The 19290-nt window shown below is 38.9% G+C and overlaps 1 protein-coding gene across 3 annotated transcripts in view; it reads left to right on the top strand.

The window, feature by feature from the left end:
* ESRRG (estrogen related receptor gamma) overlaps positions 1–19290 on the top strand; it is a 595005-nt gene that overhangs the window by 289063 nt on the left and 286652 nt on the right. The window contains exon 3 of one of the 3 annotated variants that reach the window (XM_073011508.1): positions 4453–4500. The exons of the other annotated variants lie outside the window; for them this stretch is intronic. The gene's annotated coding sequence lies outside the window, so the exon portion shown is untranslated. The remainder of the gene's footprint in view (positions 1–4452; positions 4501–19290) is intronic. 3 annotated transcript variants of the gene reach the window in all.

The following is a 19290-nucleotide window of genomic DNA, read 5'->3' on the forward strand; positions in this document are numbered from 1 at the left end:
TTCCAGTGCAGAAGCAGAACAAGGGAAGTGCTGCTTGCTTGATGTGAGAGGGTATACCATTTGGTGGTATGAATATTTTTTTTTCTCCTGCCGTAAAATTGTGGATTTGGAAAGGGAGGGCAGATGGAGGGAGAGAGGTACTGGCAGATTATTAACCTGTGTTAGAACCTTTTGGTCAGTTACTTGTTTAATGTGAGTAGGCTTTGCCCTATTATCTATTCAACAAAAGCTCCCCAAAACAAAAAGATGTGGAATAAAGTTACAAGGCTTTGGAGTGAGAATAAAACTCTTAACAGTGAGCAATTTTTACTTGGGGGCAAAATAAGGATCAGAGAAAATCAGGGACGGGTAGAAAAAAAGACATAAAGTAGGAATAGTTTTTAAATAGGAATGGCTGGCAGAGCTATTAATCACACTAAGGGCTCGGAGCTGCAGGGATTGTGTGAGTACAGCTAAGACCAAAGGCAGAGGCTCGACAGAGACCCCTGAATACAACACCAAACTCCCCCCCTCAAAATGTAAGAGGAATGTCCAGTTCAAATAAGCTAAAACAACGTCTAGACAAAAATCTAAGGGATTTTAGTAAATATTTAGATTCTTTGGTGCTTACTGTTGAATTAATATTCTGTTGTGATTGTGGCAGTTCTTATTCTCATCTGTAAGTGGAAAAAGTGGATTTTGTGGATTGTCATAGGTTGGTTATTCAGCAGCATTTGGTGATAGGGCGGGGGACACTCAAGAATCTGAACACTCTACTGGGCCTTTGTTTCAAGAAACTATTAATTGGAGGTTTGCAGGGAGAAATCAGAAATTACTGTAGGTTCTGAAGATTTAATAACTTCTTTTAAAATAGATTTTGTACTCGTGTAGTGTGGATGTGCTATTTCAATGTACAATTTATCCTTAGAACTGTGTCTGTATTGAAAAGGGACATTTCTGTGTGCGACAGCATTCCGTTCCCTCCACATCCACCCAACGTTCTTACCAGAGAAAGCTGTTGGGGGACGCTGTGGGGTAATGTCATTGGGATGGTGAACTGTGGCCCTTCTCGCTCCAGTTTTTACTCATATGAGCGCAAACTCCCTGGCTGATGTCACAGAATCTGGACTTTCATGGCCCAGGCAAACATGAACCCACAGAAAGAAATGAAAATACACACATACGAAAGACGATAGAGCACTCACTAAAACGGCATGGCATGAGAAATTGAGGGAATGTCTTCAAGATATGTAAAATCACTTTTCCTTTTAGTATTGCTTTTCCTCTCTTAACTTTGGTTTTATAATCTATAAGTGGGGATAGTAATATCCAGCTCATAGGTTTGCTGAGAAAATTAAGTGAATAACGTTCCCAGCCTGGTGCTTAGCACATATAAGTGCCTCTTGGTCATCATTTTGAGAAATGGGGGATATTTAACTGGGGTAGTAAAGGATGGGCATAAACATCTGAAATTTTCTGTCTAATACAATCAGAATTCATGGATGTGTCACCTGTGCAGTCACACAGGGCCCCGTGCTCAGAAGTGCCCTGTGCTTGGTTTACTACTCTGCTGTTGCCATCTTGAAATTCTTAATAATATTTCAACGAGGTGCCTGATATTTTCACTTTGCACGGGTCCCCACAAATTATGTAGCTGGTCCTGAATATAGTTATTTGATTTTGTTCATGCATTTCTATTTCTTTTCCAACTACAACTTTCATTGGATATTTTAAGCCAGCTTTTGGCAATATCAGACACTGCTCTGTGAATTTTCTCTTTTTTGACTTTTCTTACTGCCATGCTTCTTCTAAAAATGCCCAGTTTGACCCAAGCAAACGGCAATCCTCCCACTTCCTTTGTCCCAATGCCCCATTTTCTTGGGAAGATGTGCATTGCTATTCCTTCTTCCCTGGGTAAAACTTGCTTGGCCTCCATAAGGCTCAATTTCCACACTTCCCCAAGCAGAAAAAAGCACACCTCAAGCTGTCGACACGGCATCACAGCCTAGTTTGATGCTTCTCCAGTCACTGCACTGCATGGTTTGCTCTTTGAGGGAAGGGACATTGTCTTTTTTTAACCGTTATTCTGACACATAGTCAGTATTCAGGGTTTGTTGATTGAATAAGTAAGCAAACAAACTGATTACCAGATCTAACAAGTCTACAACTAGCTCATTTTTGTCTCCTTTTTATAAAAAAATGTTTCCTGCTTTCCACCTGCAGAGTATTTTTGAGTAATGGGATGCCTCAAATGTATGCAATAGGGAGCAGATGGAAAAACAGATAAGCAGGATTCCCTCTGAAGTAGAAATCAACTCCTCATTATCAAGAATCAGTAACTCACACAACTTAATAGCAGGAAAACCATCCAATTTTTAAAAGAATGGGTAAAGGGCCTGAATATACATTTTCCCAAAGAAGACAGAAAAATGACCAACAGGTCTATGAAAAGGTGCTCAACGTCATTAATCATTAGGGAAATGCAAATCAAAACCACAATGACATATCATCTCACACCTGTTAGGATGGCTATTCTTAAAGACAAGAGATAAGAAATGTTGGCAAAGGTTTGCAGAAAAGGAAACGCTGTACACTCTTGGTGAGCATGTAGATCAGTGCCCCCATTATAAAAACAGTATGGACATTCCTAAAGAAATTAAAAAATAGAACTACCATGTGACCCCACAATCTCTCTTCTGAGTATATAACCAAAGGAAATGAAATCACTACCTTGTAAAGATATCTGCTATCTGCACACCCATGTTCATTGCAGCATTATTCCCAACATCCAAGATATGAAAACAACCTAAGTGTCCATCAATGGATGAGTGGATAAAGAAACTGTGGTACATTTTTACAATGTAATATTATTCAGTCTTTAAGAAGAAGGTTATCTTTTCATTTGCCACAACATGAATGAACCTGAAAGACAGTACATTAAGTGAAATAAGCCAATAAGCCAGACACAGAAGAATAAATACTGGATGATCTCACTTATATGTGGAATCTTCGAAAAAGAAAAGTTGAATACAGAGTGATAAAGAATAATACAGTGGTTAACAAGGGCAGGGGGCAGGGAGTTGTCGGAAATGGGGTAGGTAGTAGTAGCTCACAGGATACAAAATGGTTGATATAGAACTAGGAGTGCTGGCATGCCTGTAGCCATAGCTACTCTGGAGGCCAAGGCAGGAGGATTACTTGAAGACAGGAGGAGTTCAAGTCCAGCCTGGACAACACAGCAAGATCCCATCTCAAAAAAATTCAATTAATTTTCTTCTGAAATAGCAAATATGTTGAATGAACAAGTCTAGAAGTCTAATGTACAACATGAGGACTACAGTTAATAGTATTGTATTTGGAATTTTTGCTAAAAATGTAGATTTTAGGTGCACTTGCAATAAATAAAAAATGGGCAATCGTGAGATGATGGATATGTTAATTTGCTCGATTATAGTAACCATTACACTATGTGTATATCAAAACATATTGTATGCTTTAAAAATATACAATAACATTTTAAAAAAAGAATTGTTGTGAAATTAAATGGATATCATTGTATACCACACAATCAATTAAATGAAATGTTTCTTGTAATTCCTATTCAGTTTGTTAATACATTAACACCTTCAAACTCTTGTCCTAAGGTCTGAAAGCGTGTTTCTTTAGCACAGGGCTTTATAAACTCATGGGTTTATAAGCCTTTAACATATGAACCCACAAGATAACAGAGGACTCATGTAGGGATGAGTTTGACAATGGGCAGAGGTGGGAGTTAGTAACCTCTGTGAAATGGAATACTAAATTTTATGAGCATATGCAGTTTTCTGCAGAGAAAGTCCCCAGCTTTCATCAGATCCTCAAAGGAGCTTCTGGCACAAAAGTAATTAAGGACCCCTGCCTTGGTATTTCAATTTGAGAAAATGATGTTTCTTTCTTATTAAAATACAGTACTGTATATAATGACTTATCATTATTAAAGGGGTGTTTTCATGGCTTTTAACAACCCCCTATGTATATCCCTGTTTATTAACTGTGTATTTTGGATAGATGTTGCTTAAGCAATCTTATGTGTTGGTTGAAATATTTGTACTGGCTTTTCAAAGTTGTCTACCACTTCCCTCCCTTTTTTGTCCACCCTGTGTTCTTGCTGCTTTTGCAAATTTTTCAGTGTACAGTGGTGCACCATGAAAAGGCAATGAGAAAGCCCATGTGTCATTGGTTCCTTGGTGGTTCATTCTTTTTGTTGTTCTGGATTGTTTTTAGAATTCCTATCATCAATGTGCTGGGGGTACTGGTGACAGTATGTTAATGGTTTCCTGACTGGGCAGACAGCTGTGTTGAGAGGTGTTAAGTTTTCAGTAAAATCATCTGTTTTATTAGTTCAAATTTACCTGCAATGTTAGCTTATTTACAACTGAATTTTTAATCTACATTTCTTAATTTAGCACCTTCTGTTTCTTTTCTTTGTTTTAGCATAATTTCATTTGAATGCTGAGATTCCTCTCCCCCTCACGGCAATAAGTAAGGATATTTTTATTTGCAAATAAATGTGGGGTTTTTTTCTGGGGGGTGGGGAAGACTCCCTTTCCTCAAGAACGTTACATGGTTCTAGGGCTACATAAGTGATAATCCCAAATTACTGACTAATGAAACGTGTGCAGTTATCATTCCAGATAAATTCACCCAGTCTCGTGGAAGTGCCCGGAATGTTTCTGTTTTGCTTTTTCTAGTTTGTGTTTATGAATGTATGATGTGCCTGGGATTGGTAGAAGCAAAATTTTGTCCCCTTGGTGTGTAAGATTTTGCAAACCTTTTACTGATATGAAAACGTAGTTGTGATCATATATGCCAGTGTTCTTGGCTCTTTCTGTCATTTCATATTCCTCATTTTCTTTCCTGTGCATTCTTTCCAGTCCATCTAGAGTCTGAATTGAGAAACCATTCATAACTTCTACATTCTTATATTCAGTCTTCTTTTGTATGGATTAACCTTACCTTGGTAGGTAAATTGTGAGCTCCTGGAGGTCAAGGACCCCTCTTCATTGTGCCTCCCTGCTTGAGTGATTATAATCGTCACCTCCTATCCTGAGGAATCAAAATCATCATTTAAATTATGGTTGTGTGGGTGGAGTATTGCTGGGGAAATACTTTTAGAATATGGAAGAAAAAGCAAGACAGGACCATTCTGAAACCAACAGAAATGGTAGACCACATTCTGCTGGTCCTGAATGTGAAATGTTTAGGAATGAAAAATCAGTTTCATGTTTATCGGAATTCCTTAGTCAAGAGAATATTTTTCCCCCTTTGTTGGTGTTTTTGAAAGGGTCTGATAGAAATTGCAAAGGTATAGGTTAAGTAAGATAAGGTGACATTTACTGAGTGGGCTCTTTGGGGACAGCTTACATCAGAGCATATAGTCTTCTTGGACTAGCAAAGAATAATGGTTATGAAAATTAACCATTTAGGACTAGAGAAGGTCTTGGAAATTATATAGCCAAGCCTCTTCATTTTGTCAGTGAGGGGATTGATTCTCCAGCTGATTTAGTTCTAAAACTGTGATGATTTAGACACCTTTTCCTGATAATTTAACTGGTATTATTAATGGCAATTAATATGAGCACTTATTATATGGCAATTAATATAAAGCACTTCTTTAAATGCTTTGCATATATTAACCCATTATTCCTCAACAGCTCCATAGGTAAGTATATTATTATCCCGCTTGTAAAGATGAAGAAACTAAGGTAAGAGAGTGTAGTTCACTCAGCTAAGATCCCATATTTCAGTCTATTTGTTAAATCTGTACAACTTTCTCTATCACCACAATTCCTACTCTAAGCCAAGCTACCATCACCTCAATCCGGACTTCTGCAAAGGTCTCCTAACCAGTTATCCTACATGCACTCTTACTACCTAAAAGATTCTTCCCTTGTAACAATCTATTTAAAATTCCAATCTGGTCATGACACTGCCCTGCTGTTGAGGACCACAAGTAGCTTGCAGGATTTTCAGGAGGCAGCCCTTCCTGGCTTTCTGGAGGCCTTTTTCATCCTCTTTCCCTTGTTAACTGTACTACAGTGCTTCCTCCAAACTCCCTCACATGGCAGAACTTTGCACATGCAGGACCTCTATCGTGAGTGCTCTCTTACTTATAGAGGAATTTGTTCATGGACTTACCATTCATATCTTAAAGGTCACCTCCTCAGGGAAGTCTTCTGTGACTCCCTAGCTAAATTGGATGGCACTATTACAAGCCTTTGGACCCTCGGGGACAATGTCTTTTTCGCTTACTGCTGTGTTTCTAAAGTTAATACAATGCCTGGGAGGTTGCAGACAAGAAGTATGTGTTGAGGAAGAGAAAGAAAAGAAAAGAGAAAGAAGAAGGAAAGATGGAAGCCCTAAGGTCCCAGGAATAATTAATTTTCTCTCTTGGTTCAATGAAAAGAATCAGGGTTTTGTGTTACAGGATCTGATTCCAGGCAAAACCATACTGCTTACTTTTGGGAAAATGCACAAATTGAGGAGGAAGGACAAAAGAGGGGTCAAAAGTGATGCTGAGAAAAATTCCAAATAATCTCTATAGATACTCTGCCCTATAGGAGGTAGAGCATGACTCTCCAGTCCCTGAGTGTGAGCTGCACTTCCTTCTAAAAGTACAGTACAAAATAAGGGGTAGAAAAGAATAATTTACAGTGGAGAAGCTAGACAAACACTACCTTAAGCAGGTGATCAAGGTCAGCATCAACAGTATTAAGTCATGTTGGTAGTACACACCCTTGATACGATGTGATGGAAACAACACTCTATGTCTGTGGTCTCCCTCCCCCAAACCCACAACCCCTGTCTGATCCCCAAAAAAACATCAGGCATATCACAGTTGAGGAATTTTACAAAAGACCTGATCAGAACTATCAAGGTCATCAAAAACAAGGAAAATCCTAAGGTAATGGGATTTATTTTTTTTCCCCTTTATGGAGCCTTTGTTTTCCCAATAGAGATTTATCAGACTATGTGAGTTGGTGGATCTGGAGGGATGGGTATACTGTGAAGTATCTATCAGAACTAACTCCTGCTACTGCAGAACATAGTGCCCACTTATGGAAACTGAGAAGGTATTTGGTGACATTCAGAAGAAGCCTAAGGAGTTATGGCAGCTCAGTGTAATATGACATCCTCATCCTCGGTGGGATCCTGAAACAGAAGAATAGGTAAACATTAAGAAAATCTGAATACAGTATGGAGTTTTGTTAATAATAATGTATCAATATTGTTTTGTTATTTGTGACAAATGTACTCTCCTAATGTGAGATGTTAACAATAGGAGGCCGCACATGGTGGCTCACGCCTGTAATCCCAGAACTTTGAAAGGCTGAGGCAGGCGGATCATGAGGTCAGGAGTTCGAGACCAGGCTGACCAACATGGTGAAACCCCGTCTCTACTAAAAATACAAAAATTAGCCGTGAGTGGTGGCACGTGCCTGTAATCTCAGCTACTCGGGAGGCTGAGAGAGGAGAATCGCTTGAACCTGGGAGGCAGAATTTATAGTGAGCCGAGATCGTGCCACTGCACTCCAGCCCGGGCGACAGGGCGAGACTACGTCTTAAAAAAAAAAAACAAAAATAAATAAATAAAATTAAGGAAGTTTAATTTTTTAAAAAGTGATGCTGACATTTTGAGCTTGGGTGTCTGGGAATGAGTGTCATAGAAGCAGGAAAATCCGCCAAGAAATTTCTGGCTTTGAACATTAGAAAGTGTGGAGAGGGCTGGTGGTAAAATCAGACCTCAGGGTTAAAGAGATGCCAGGAACTCGGGAAAGTGGAAGATGAGGTTCCTCAGAAAATGAGACAGGGAGAAGAAGGAAGGAAATTGGATTAAAGCTAGAATAGACAGTAGAGGCCAGTGAAGGATTTTTTTTTTAAGATTTGGAAGACTGTATTTATTAATAACACAGGAGAAGAAATCACTTAAATGCTAGTTTCTTTCATATTTAAGAGTGAGGCACTGCAATAGTGATCCTTAGATGCAATGATAGGAACTGTGAATGGGTTCTTTCTACTTTAGAGTGATCTTCTAGGGAGCCAGTTTTGCTATTGTTGTTGTTGCTATTGAGGGAATCCCAAAATATTGGTGTCTCTGGGCCTTTTCGCTAGAACATTCTTTTTCTCCAGAGCAGCGTCCTGCAGTGTTCTGCCTTGGAGATATACAATTGCCCGAGGGCATCTGGGAGCCCAGTGGGGAAGTGGGGTAAGGGTATGCATGCTTTCCTGTAATGCTCTCATTTTCAGCAGGGTGTCCCACAGCAGCCCTCTGCTTCTTCCTCACCCCACTGCTCCTTCTATTTCTGTTATCAGAACTTCTCTAGCTAATTTTTTACAAAGAGAAAGTAGGGAGGAAGAATGGTTGCTCTGCCTTTTAGGAAGTAGGTGGAGGATGTTGAGGCCGACTTCAGCCAGCCCCACTTGTTTTCAGCCCCAGGCCTCACAGGCCTGACCCATGACCTACACCAATATCTGGTATACAATGCCCCATGATGCCTGAGATTTTTGGGAGAAGAGTCCTGCTTCTTGTGGATATCCCATTTGGTCTGTGTTTAGGGTTCACTTCCTGTATACCTCTTGATCAGTTACTACTCTGCACTCTGCTTTGTAGCTTCATATACCATGGTTCAGGTTCACCTGTGACTCCTATTTCCATCAAAGATGGAGAATATTTTTCTGTTTTTGTCTCCTCGTTTTACAGATGATTCCTGAGAGGAAGGAGACATAACAATCTTTAACTTCTTAACATCAAAATTCCAAGATTCAAAATTTAAATTGCCTTTGTTTTCCTAGAATTGTATTCATGTTTTAAACATATATATTACAATTTAGAGACCAGGTGTGGTGGCACGCGCCTGTAATCCCAGTTACTCGGGAGGCTGAGGCAGGAGAATCGCTTGAATCCAGGGAGCTGTTGCAGTGAGCCAAGATCTCACCACTGCACTCCAGTCGGGGCAACAAAGTGAGACTCTGGCTCAAAAAAAAAAAAAAAAAAAAAAAAGAAAATACATAAAATAAAATAAATACAATAAAATAAAATTTAATGTATTTTTAATCTATTTGTTTATTTTAAGGAAAAAATACATGTACATTAAAGAACATAGCTGTTCATTTATTTAAAATAGATGTACATTAAAGAACATAGCTGTTCATTTATTTTTCCAGTGAGTCTGGTTAGTTTAAGGTTTAGTCTTTAGAACATGTTATTTCATGTCTTTGGGTCAGTACTCACATTTTTGAGAAGTAAGCAGTCTTTGTCAAGTGATGCAAGAATCAAAGCTTGTTTTCCGGAATGGAAATTAACTGAACCTGAGGCCCTTTTTTGTACCACCCCATTCAGTTATTTTCTCTTTTAATATTTTAGTGAATTTCTTAGATGACAAAAATAAAAAATGATTCTGACTGTTGGCTTCCTGAGCTGTATTTCGTTGTCACCCAGTTTAGGGTGGAGACAAGAAAGATAGCATTTCCTGAGTCGTTTCTTTCCCTGAAGAGAAGAAGGCTAGAGATTATCCTGGTTCATGTTCCCTGAAGGTATAGCCTGTGCAATCCAGGGAAATTATTTCCCAGTGAAAGGCTGTCCTTTTCATTCATGCAACTTGAACTTCCCTTTGGTAAAACTCTAACTGTGCTGAGCAAAACCTTTGCTTTTCTTCTTTCTACTCAGTGAACCCTTTTCACTAACACTCTGGAGTAATAATTCTAATAACTCTCTCCCAGAGGAGATCATTGTCTAGGAAAGGGGCTTAGTCAGTGGGAAAAAAGAGAAATGTTGCTCTGTTAGTAAATGTCAGCTCAAACAAGCACATCTCCTAAGAGGTTTCCAAATGGATGCATCTTTATTTCTCTACATGGTAATGGGATTATTTTACCCCTTTATGTAACCTGTGTTTTCCCAGTAGGAACTTATCAGACTGTGGGGGATGGTCTATCTGGAGGGATGGATATACTATGAAGTATCTATCAGAACTAACTCCTGCTACTGCAGAATATAGTTCCTACTTACGGAAACAGAGAAAGTGTTTACTCCCGGATTCCCCCCAAGTGATCTAAGTTACCAAGAGAGACTTACCTTTAGGAATTTTTTTCCCCAAGTCACATTGAGTATAAATACTGCTCCCTAAACCCAAGACCTACAGGAGTTTATTTCTTTTACACTTACGTCAGCCTTTAGTCTTTCCCATCATGCTGTCATGTCTTAGCTGGTGAGGCCAAGTTTTAGTTTGTAATCATGAATGCTTATAAGGCAGAAGGCCAAGGCTTCCTAAATTGCTCAGTGAGCCTCATTGTAAATTTATATTGAACTCTTAATGGTAGGAGCATTTAAAAACTTGGACCTTCTAAAAAGTGATCTCATTTCAGAATTTTTTTCTCTTCTGTATTCTCTGGATTAAACCACAGTATTAAAAAAAAAAAAAAAATTCCATAGTTAAGCCAGAAGTCTGGAAGTGTAATTGTCATTGAATTTACTTTAATGATAAAAACAGGAAGGAGAGGATCATTCATTCAGAAAATGGTTATTGGATCTGCTATGTCCTTAAGCACTCTGCTAAACCTGTAGATGAATAAGATGTGGCCCTTATCCTCAAGTCACTTAAAAATTAGAAGAAAAGCAAAACAAAACAAAAACCTGTAGTACCTTTTGCTTTGTATTAGGCCACATAACAAATTACTTGAAAACTTTAACCTCTTAAAACAACAAATATCTATAATCTTATACAGTTTCTGAGAGTTAGGAACCTGGGATTAACTTATTTGGGTGGTTCTGTCTCAAGGTCTCTCATGAGGTTGCACTCAAGGTGTTGGACAGGGCTGCAGTCATCTGAAGATATGACAGGGCAGGGGAATCCGCTTCCAGGCTCCCTCACGTGACTGTAGGATGGAGGTCTCAGTTCTCACCATATGGATCTCTCCATATGGCTGCTTACAACATGGCAGCTGGCTTCCCCCAAAGCAAATTATCTGACAGAGAGAGAGAGAAAGAGAGGCCAAAACAGAAGTTGCAGTGTCTTTTATGACCTAATCTCAGAAGTGACATACCTTCGCCTCTGCTGTATTCTGTTGGTCACTCAGACCAATCCTGGTACAACATTGGAGGGGCCTATGCAAATATATAAATACCAGGATGGGGGAATCACTGGGGGCCATCGTGGAGGCTTCCTCCCCCAGTCATCCATCCAAATACTGGCCTGCTCAGTGTCCACGATTAGCACCAAAGAAGCATGATCAGAAATATCTAGATTTTAGCCAACACTGTGGAACCAGAAGGGCAGTAAAGTTTAGAGACTGAGTGGTGGACATAGAGGATAAATATGGATTTTCCAAAAGGAGCAGGAACCTCAGTTACTTGTCTGGGAAATTTGTTTTACAGAAATTCTGAATTCTAACTGTATTGCATGTTTCTGATTTTACAAAGAAAGGGATTTAAGGTTACTGATCATATTCCTATCTGCAGCAGACTAGGAGCAATTCTTTTCACTAAGGGATCATGGTGCCTTATGAAAATGGAAATGGGAACAGCATGAAAAGCTATATTGAATGAGTCCCCTCCATGGCTCCTATGGTATGGCATCAAAACCAACTGTAGCAAAGCAATTTTTCTTCATGTGCCACTACATTTCATGCAGAGTTTGTTGTAAAATAATCTAAGAAAAATTTTTGCGAGTGCGTTTGCAAAATTATTACTAATCTGGACTGAAGTGGCATATTCTACTGCATAGTTCTCTTTTTAATGACTAAATTATTTCATGTAAAGGAGTCTATAAAAAGCATTTATTCAATTTGAGGAAATATGCCAGAGCCTGTATGTATTCTTCCTAATGCCACTGCTTCATCTTTACTTTTAATATGTAAACAATGCCTAGGCAGATTCGACTTTTACCTCCCCTTTTTCCCTGAATAGTTGCTTTTCAAGTAATCATTGATGGCTGTAAGTATCTAAGCATCTTGTCTCCCCGGCCTTCCCCTGCTTTAACTTGGCAAAAAAAAAAAAAAAAAAAAAAACCTGGAAATATATAAAGAGTAATAGCTAGAGGGACAGGAATAATAAATTATATTGGTATTACTTTCTAGTACTGTACTTATGCTTAGACTGACTTCTAGTTCTTGTGTAATACAGGACTAGGTCTGAAGAAAAAGGCCTGATAGAGGACATGATATAAAACGAGATATTTAGCAAATATGCGTGAATGTCACAGAGGTAATGAATGAGGCTGACCAAGTGCTTCTTGTCATTGTGTATGCACTTAGGTAGGTCCTTTTGGTTATGTTTTATTAAAACATTCCACTTTAAATTTGATATTTTAGGTGCATATGTTATTGATAAGATATACTAATTATAGGGAATGTCAGGAAATCTTAACCCTTCCTCTTAGAGATTTAAAATATTTTTTTTCGTATTTCTTATTCTGAGAACAAAGAGAAAATCTACTTGATAGCAATGGGACTGGTTATAATTTTTGTGGAAAAGAAAAATAAAAAGGAAGGGTTGGTTCTAGGATTTTAGCAAGGCATTTAGTACAGCATCTAGGTCTGAATTTCCTTATCTGCAAAACTATGCAGAAGATCTATGTGATTTTTCTGTTTTTTCATAGCTCTAAAGTTTTATCCAAAAATTTGCACTGGTTGACTTTCTTGTGAATATGTAATTTTTATTCACCAAGTGGTATGATAAAAATGATAGTGCTTATAAAGTAAGTACAAATTATAAATAATGAAAAAATGTTCTTGCTTGTAAAGTGAATTCCAAGATTACTTTTGTAAATATATCTTAGAATGTGATTGTAAGTATGGGAGGGTCTATGGCTCCAATGTATTGATGATGAAGGTCATGTGTCTGAGAAATTAAAGTGATGGTTTCCGAGGAATCTTTTCAGAGATCACATCTTTCCTCTGTATATTAGACATTCTTGCACTGCTATAAAGAAATACCTGAGACTGGGTGATTTATAAGAAGAGAGGTTTAATTGGCTCATGTTTCTGCAGGCTGTCCAGGAAGCATAGTGGCATCTGCTTCTGGGGAGTCCTCAGGAAGCTTGCAATCATGACAGAAGGCAAAGGGGGAGCAGGCCTATCAGGTGGGGCAAGCAGGAGCAAGAGGGAGAGAGAGTTGGGGAAGGAGGTGCCACGCACTTTTTAAATGACCATATCTTGCAAGAACTCACTCACTGTCTTGAAGACAGTACTAAGCCATGAAGTATCTTCCCCCATGATACAAATACTTCCCACCAGGCTCCCCTTCCAGCACTGGGGATTACAATTCAACATGAGATTTGGATGGCGAAAATATCCAGATTCTATCACCCTGATATGTTGTTCTCTGTGATACAGAGTTCACTGCTTACACTTCTTACTCTAAGTAAAGAATGCTTTCGACTACAAGTAACAGAAATACCAATTAATGTTGAAATAAGCATTTCGTTTTCCCCATCACAAAAATCTTTGAGATAAATACTTCCATTTTTGTTCAGCTGTTTCACAATGTTGAAATTCTGGCATCTCTCTGATTCTCTTGGCCTTTGCATTAAGAGCACAAGATGGCTATCCCAGATCCAAGCAATGCACCTCTATACAACAATGTCTCAGGCAGATGTCTATCCTCTACCAAACATGGATAAAGAGGATGAAATTACCACAACTGATCATGATTCATTATTCTTGTTTTCAAGTCTTTTTTACTCCCTACAATCTGGCCCTCAAATTTATTTTGCCAGCCTTATTTCCTATTACCCTTCTACCAGATTCCACTACTATAGCCAAACTCTCTTCTGCTATTCTCTAAAAAATGTACTGTATATTTTTAATCTTGCACCATGATATTTTCCATCTTTGCACATCCTCTTTGCAAGTTAAAAATCCTGGCCGGGCTCGATGGCTCACGCCTGTAATCCCAGCACTTTGGGAGGCTGAGACGGGCGGATCATGAGGTCAGGAGATTGAGACCATCCTGGCTAACATGGTGAAACCCTGTCTCTACTAAAAATACAAAAAAAAAAATTATCTGGGGGTGGTGGTGGGCGCCTGTAGTCCCAGCTACTCGGGAGGCTGAGGCAGGAGAATGGCGTGAACCCGGGAGGTGGAGCTTGCAGTGAGCTGAGATCGCTCCACTGCACTCCAGCCTGGGCGACAGAGCATGACGCCGTCTCAAAAAAAAAAAAAAAAAAAAAAAAAAAAAATCCCATCCAAATCTTACTAAGATTCATCTCAAGTTCTTCTCTTTGGTCTTCTCTGGTCACTCCAGCTAGAAGGAATTGTTCTTTCCTTTGAACTCCTATATTTGTTTATATTTTATATTTGTATGAAAGCATTTTATAGAGTGACTTATGTCCTTATTCCATTAGGTTAAAAAAGCAAATATAATTGTGTCCATTTTACAGATGGGGAATGGGCTCAAAAGAAGTGAATGACTTTCCCACAGCATCATATTACCCAATGTTAGATTCAGGACTTGAACAAGCTGGGGGTAAGAAGTTTCTGTGACAGTCTCCAAAATAGCGTGGAGTAAATAATATAAATGCCTATTTCTCTGTCATGTAACAGACCAAAGTGACTACGGCAGGTTGTCAGGTAGCTCTTAGTTATTTAGGAGGTCCAGCCTGATGGTATTTTTGTCATCTTCAGCCCATGACTTTGAAGGTCTCATTGACCTTGGTCATTCTAGCCAAGGAAAGGGGCAGAGAGCAAAGTCCAGGTCAGGATATTTTCTCCTGAGTAAGTGAAGTGGAAATTGCACTTTTGCTCATAATTCATTGGTAGGAACTTAGCCGCGTTGCCCACCTGGCTGGTACAGTGGGAAATGCATCCTCGCCTCAGATCCAGGAAACAGAGTGGAACAGATTTGGATGGACAAGTAGCAGTGTCTGCCAAAGACCTGGAATACAATTCTTACACTTCCAAGTCTGGTAGCCTTTCTCCTATGTAAGACTTTATCTTGTATATTTCTACCAGTGAAAGAAAATGTGGGATTGTGAAGAATACTGCATCTAAAAGTTTATCTAGTTCAGCCTTGCTACAGATCCAGAAAAGGCACTTAATCTCCAGACCTTAGCTTTCTCCTTTGTGAAATGAAAATATTAGATTCCAAAATCTAATCAGGTACAGGCAGACCTCAGAGATAGTGCCAGTTCCCTTCCAGACCACATCAGTCAAGCAGTTACCAAAGTAAAGCAAGTCACACCAATTTTTTCATTTACCAGTTATGTTTATGCATAAACTGGTCAAAAATGTTATGTTTATACTATGCTGTGGTCTGTTAAGTGTGCAATAGCATTAATACCAAAAATAACACCCATGCCTTAATTTTTAAATATTTTATTGCTAAAAATACTAATGATCATCTGAGCCTTCACCAAGTCATAAATGTTTTGCTGGTGGGGGGTCTTGCCCTGATGTTAATGGCCGCTGATTGATCAGCCTGGCAGTTGCTGAAGGTTGGGGTGGCTATGACAATTTCTTAAAATAAGACAACAATGAAGTTTGCCACATTGATTGACTCTTACCTTCATGAATAATTTCTCTGTTGCATGCAATGCTTCTTGATAGCATTTTACCCATAGAACTTCTGCCAAAATGAGAGTCAATCCTCTCCAACCCTGCTGCTATTTTATCATCTAAGTTTACAGATTATTCTAAATCCTTTATTGTCGTATCAACAATGTTCACAGCCTTTTCACAAGAAGTAGATTCCATCTCAAGAAACCACTCATCCATAAGAAGCAACTCCTCCTCCATTCAAGTTTTATCCTGAGATTCCAGCAATTCAGTCCCACTTTCAGGCTCCACTTCTAATTCTCTTGCTATTTCCACCACAACTACAGTTCCTCCCTCCACTGAAGTCTTGACTTCCTCAAAGTCATTCATGAGAATTGGAATCAAGTTCTTCCAAATTCCTGTTAATGTTGACATTTTGACCTCTTCCCATAAATTACAAATGTTCTTAATGGCATCTAGAATGGTGAATCCTCTACAGAAAGGTTATTTTATGGACTTTGGTCATATTCATGAGAGGAACCACTGTCTATGGCAGCTATAGCCCTACAAAATGTGTTTCTTAAATAATGACCTGAAAGTTAAAATTACTCCGTGATCCATAGGCTACAGAATAGATGTTGTGTTGGCAGGCGTGAAGACAACATTCATCCCCTTGTCCATCTCCATCAGACCTCCTGGGTGACCAGTATATAGTCAGTTAGCAGTAGTATTTTGCTTCTGCTTTTTTCTAAGAAGGTCTCGACAGTGGGCTTAAAGTATTCAGTAAATCATGCTGTAGGCAGATGTGCTATCATCCAGGCTTTGTTGTTCCACTGACAGAATATTGGCAGAGTAGATTTAGGATCATTCTTGAGGGTCCTAAGATTTTCTGAATGGTACATGAGCACTGGCTTCAACTTAAAATCACCAACTGCATTAACCCCTAACAAGAGAGTAGGCCTGTTCTTGGGAGCTTTGAAGCCAGGAATTGACTTCTCCTTTCTGGCTATAAAAGTCCTAGATGACATGTTCTTCCAATAGAAGGCTGCTTCATTTACATTGAAAATCTGTTGTTTCAAGCCACCTTCATGAATGATCTTAGCTAGATCTTCTGGATAACTCACTGCAACTCCTACATCAGCACTTGCTGCTTCACCTTGCACTTTTATATTATGGTGATGACTTCTTTCTTTGAGCTTCATGAACCAATGCATGATAGCTCCAACTTTTCTTCGGCAGCTTCCTCAATTCTCTCAGCCTTCTGGAAATTGAAGAGAGTTAAGAACTTGCTCTGGATTAGAATTTGGCTTATAGGAATGTTGTGGCTGGTTTGATCTTCTATCTAGACACTCGAACTTTCTTCATATGAGCAATAAGGCTGCTTTACGTTCTTATTATTCATATGTTCACTGGAATAGCACTTCTAATTTTTTTCAAGAACTTTTGCTTTACATTCACAATTTGGCTAACCATTTGGTGCAAGAAGCCTAGCTTATGGCCTATCTTGACTTTCAACATGCCTTCCTCACTAAGCTTAAGCATTTCTAGCTTTTTATTTCAAGTGAAAGACATGCAATTCTTCCCTTCACTTGAACACTTGGAGGCCATTTTGGAATTTTTTTTTTTTTTTTTTTTGATGGAGTCTTGCTCTGTTGCCCAGGCTGGAGTGCAGTGGTACAACCTCGCTCACTACAACCTCTGTCTCCCAGGTTCAAGTGATTCTCCTGCCTCAGCCTCCCAGGTAACTGGGACTACAGGCGTGTGCCATCATGCCCGGCTAAGTTTTGTATTTTTAGTAGAGACAGGGTTTCTCCATGTTGGTCAGGCTGGTCTCAAACTCCTGACCTCGTGATCCTCCCACCTCAGTCTCCCAAAGTGCTGGGATTACAGGCGGGAGCCACTGCATCCAGCTTTTTTGGGGGTTTTTAAATGACCTTATTTCAATATTGTTGTGTCTCAGAGAATAGGGATGGCCAAAGATAGAGAGAGAGAACGGGGAATGGCCAGTTGGTGGAGCAGTTCGAACACATACAACATTTATCAATTAAGTTCCTGGGCACAGTTCGTGGTGCCCCAAAACAATTACAACAGTAACAATGATCACCAATCATAGATAACCTTAAAGTTTGAAATGTTATGAGAATTACAAAAATATGATGCAGAGACAGAAAGTGAACACACACCGTTGGAAAAATGGCACTGACAGACTTGCTGATGAAAGATTGCCACAAACCTTCCATTGTAAACAGTGCAATATTTGCAAAGCACTGTAAAGTGAAGTGCAATAAAACAAGGTATGCCTGTACTAAAATGTTGTGCTTGTCACTTATAATAAGTTCATTCACAGGTGGTTTTTAGGTGTCCTAAATGTACAAAGTGGAGTCTTAGATACTTAGTGTGTATTTCCTCTATTGTATAATTGTATTTTTGCCTAGTGTGTGTCAATAAATATTACCTAGCTAACTCCAATGCCTCTGTAAAGAAATCAGACTTGAATTTGATGATATTGGTGCAAAGCACATATGTACTCATTGTCATATAGTCAGCTTTCTGTTATTTGCTTTATGGATTATCCAGAGCTTCCTTTAGTATTAGCTAAAATTATGTTTTTGGACTATATGTGGCGGTATTGATGCTTATTTCCTATATTATCTTATGTAGGAGTTTGTGTGTGTGTTTCTGTTAGTTTTACTTTCTCAATATATTTTTTGCTCCATGAGGGCAGCAAACATTTTAAAATTATTTATTTGGTGGTAACCCCACATTTACTAGTCCAGAGCTTAACACGTGGTAGGTCACTCAATACACATTTTAAAAATCAAATTATTTGCCATTGCATGTACTTACTTTATTTCTGTATGAATTCAACTTTTGCGATCATATTCCATTATATTTAGTTTGTTCCCAATTTCTGTTCAATATCATTGGCTTTTGTTTTCCTCTTGTGATAAAGCCTGAAGGGAAGGAAGTCTATTGCAGGTGTTCATTCTTGCAGCACGTGAATCTCTAAGTGAATTGCAACAATTAAACAATATAGAGGAGAGAATCCCTTAGTACTCCTGGGCCTCTCATATCCCATTTTAAAAACTGTGAACAGCAGTTTTCTTTGATAAACACAAAGAAATAGCACACCAGACATTCTGCACTTCCCTGGTGGCTGACCTTTAGGGAGCAGCGGATCAGACATGTTCTGTTCCATTCCATTGATTGTACTGTTCCTAAACTCCCACCACTATGATCTAGGCGTGCGATGTGCTATCCTTACTTCAAGCATGCAGCAAAACATGCAAAATGTTATGATTTGTTGCCATGCTGACAGTGTCAACTTAACTACGGCTGACAAACAGTTTTTAAATAGAACATGTCAGTTCATTATAGTATTTTCCATCTGTGTTTTTTTTCCTTTCCCACACTTAACACTGAACATTTGAAGAATGTTGCTATAAAGGTTTAGTTTACACTTCCGTCACTTAGGTTAATGACTTGCTAAAAATTATATTTTGGAAATGAGCAAAAAAACAAACAGTGATTTTTTTTTTTTTTAAAGGAGACCCTTCTCTTGAGGAGAATGCAGTTCTCACAACCATTTTTGGTTGTTTGGTTTTTATTGCATAACAGTCTTCTTTCTCTTTTTGCTTTCTTCAGTTTCTGTCTTGATATTGCCACTGAAAATAGCTTTTCACTCCGACTCTGAGCAAAATTGCTACTGCCCAGAGGTAGGGGCTTGCTGTATGAGGTACAGGCCAGTATAGATTGTGTGCTAACACCGTGGTGTCTAGAATATTGACCACCATAAGGGCTCAC

The sequence above is a fragment of the Chlorocebus sabaeus genome, chromosome 25 (genome assembly GCF_047675955.1).
Source record: "Chlorocebus sabaeus isolate Y175 chromosome 25, mChlSab1.0.hap1, whole genome shotgun sequence".
NCBI classification, from domain to species: domain Eukaryota; kingdom Metazoa; phylum Chordata; class Mammalia; order Primates; family Cercopithecidae; genus Chlorocebus; species Chlorocebus sabaeus.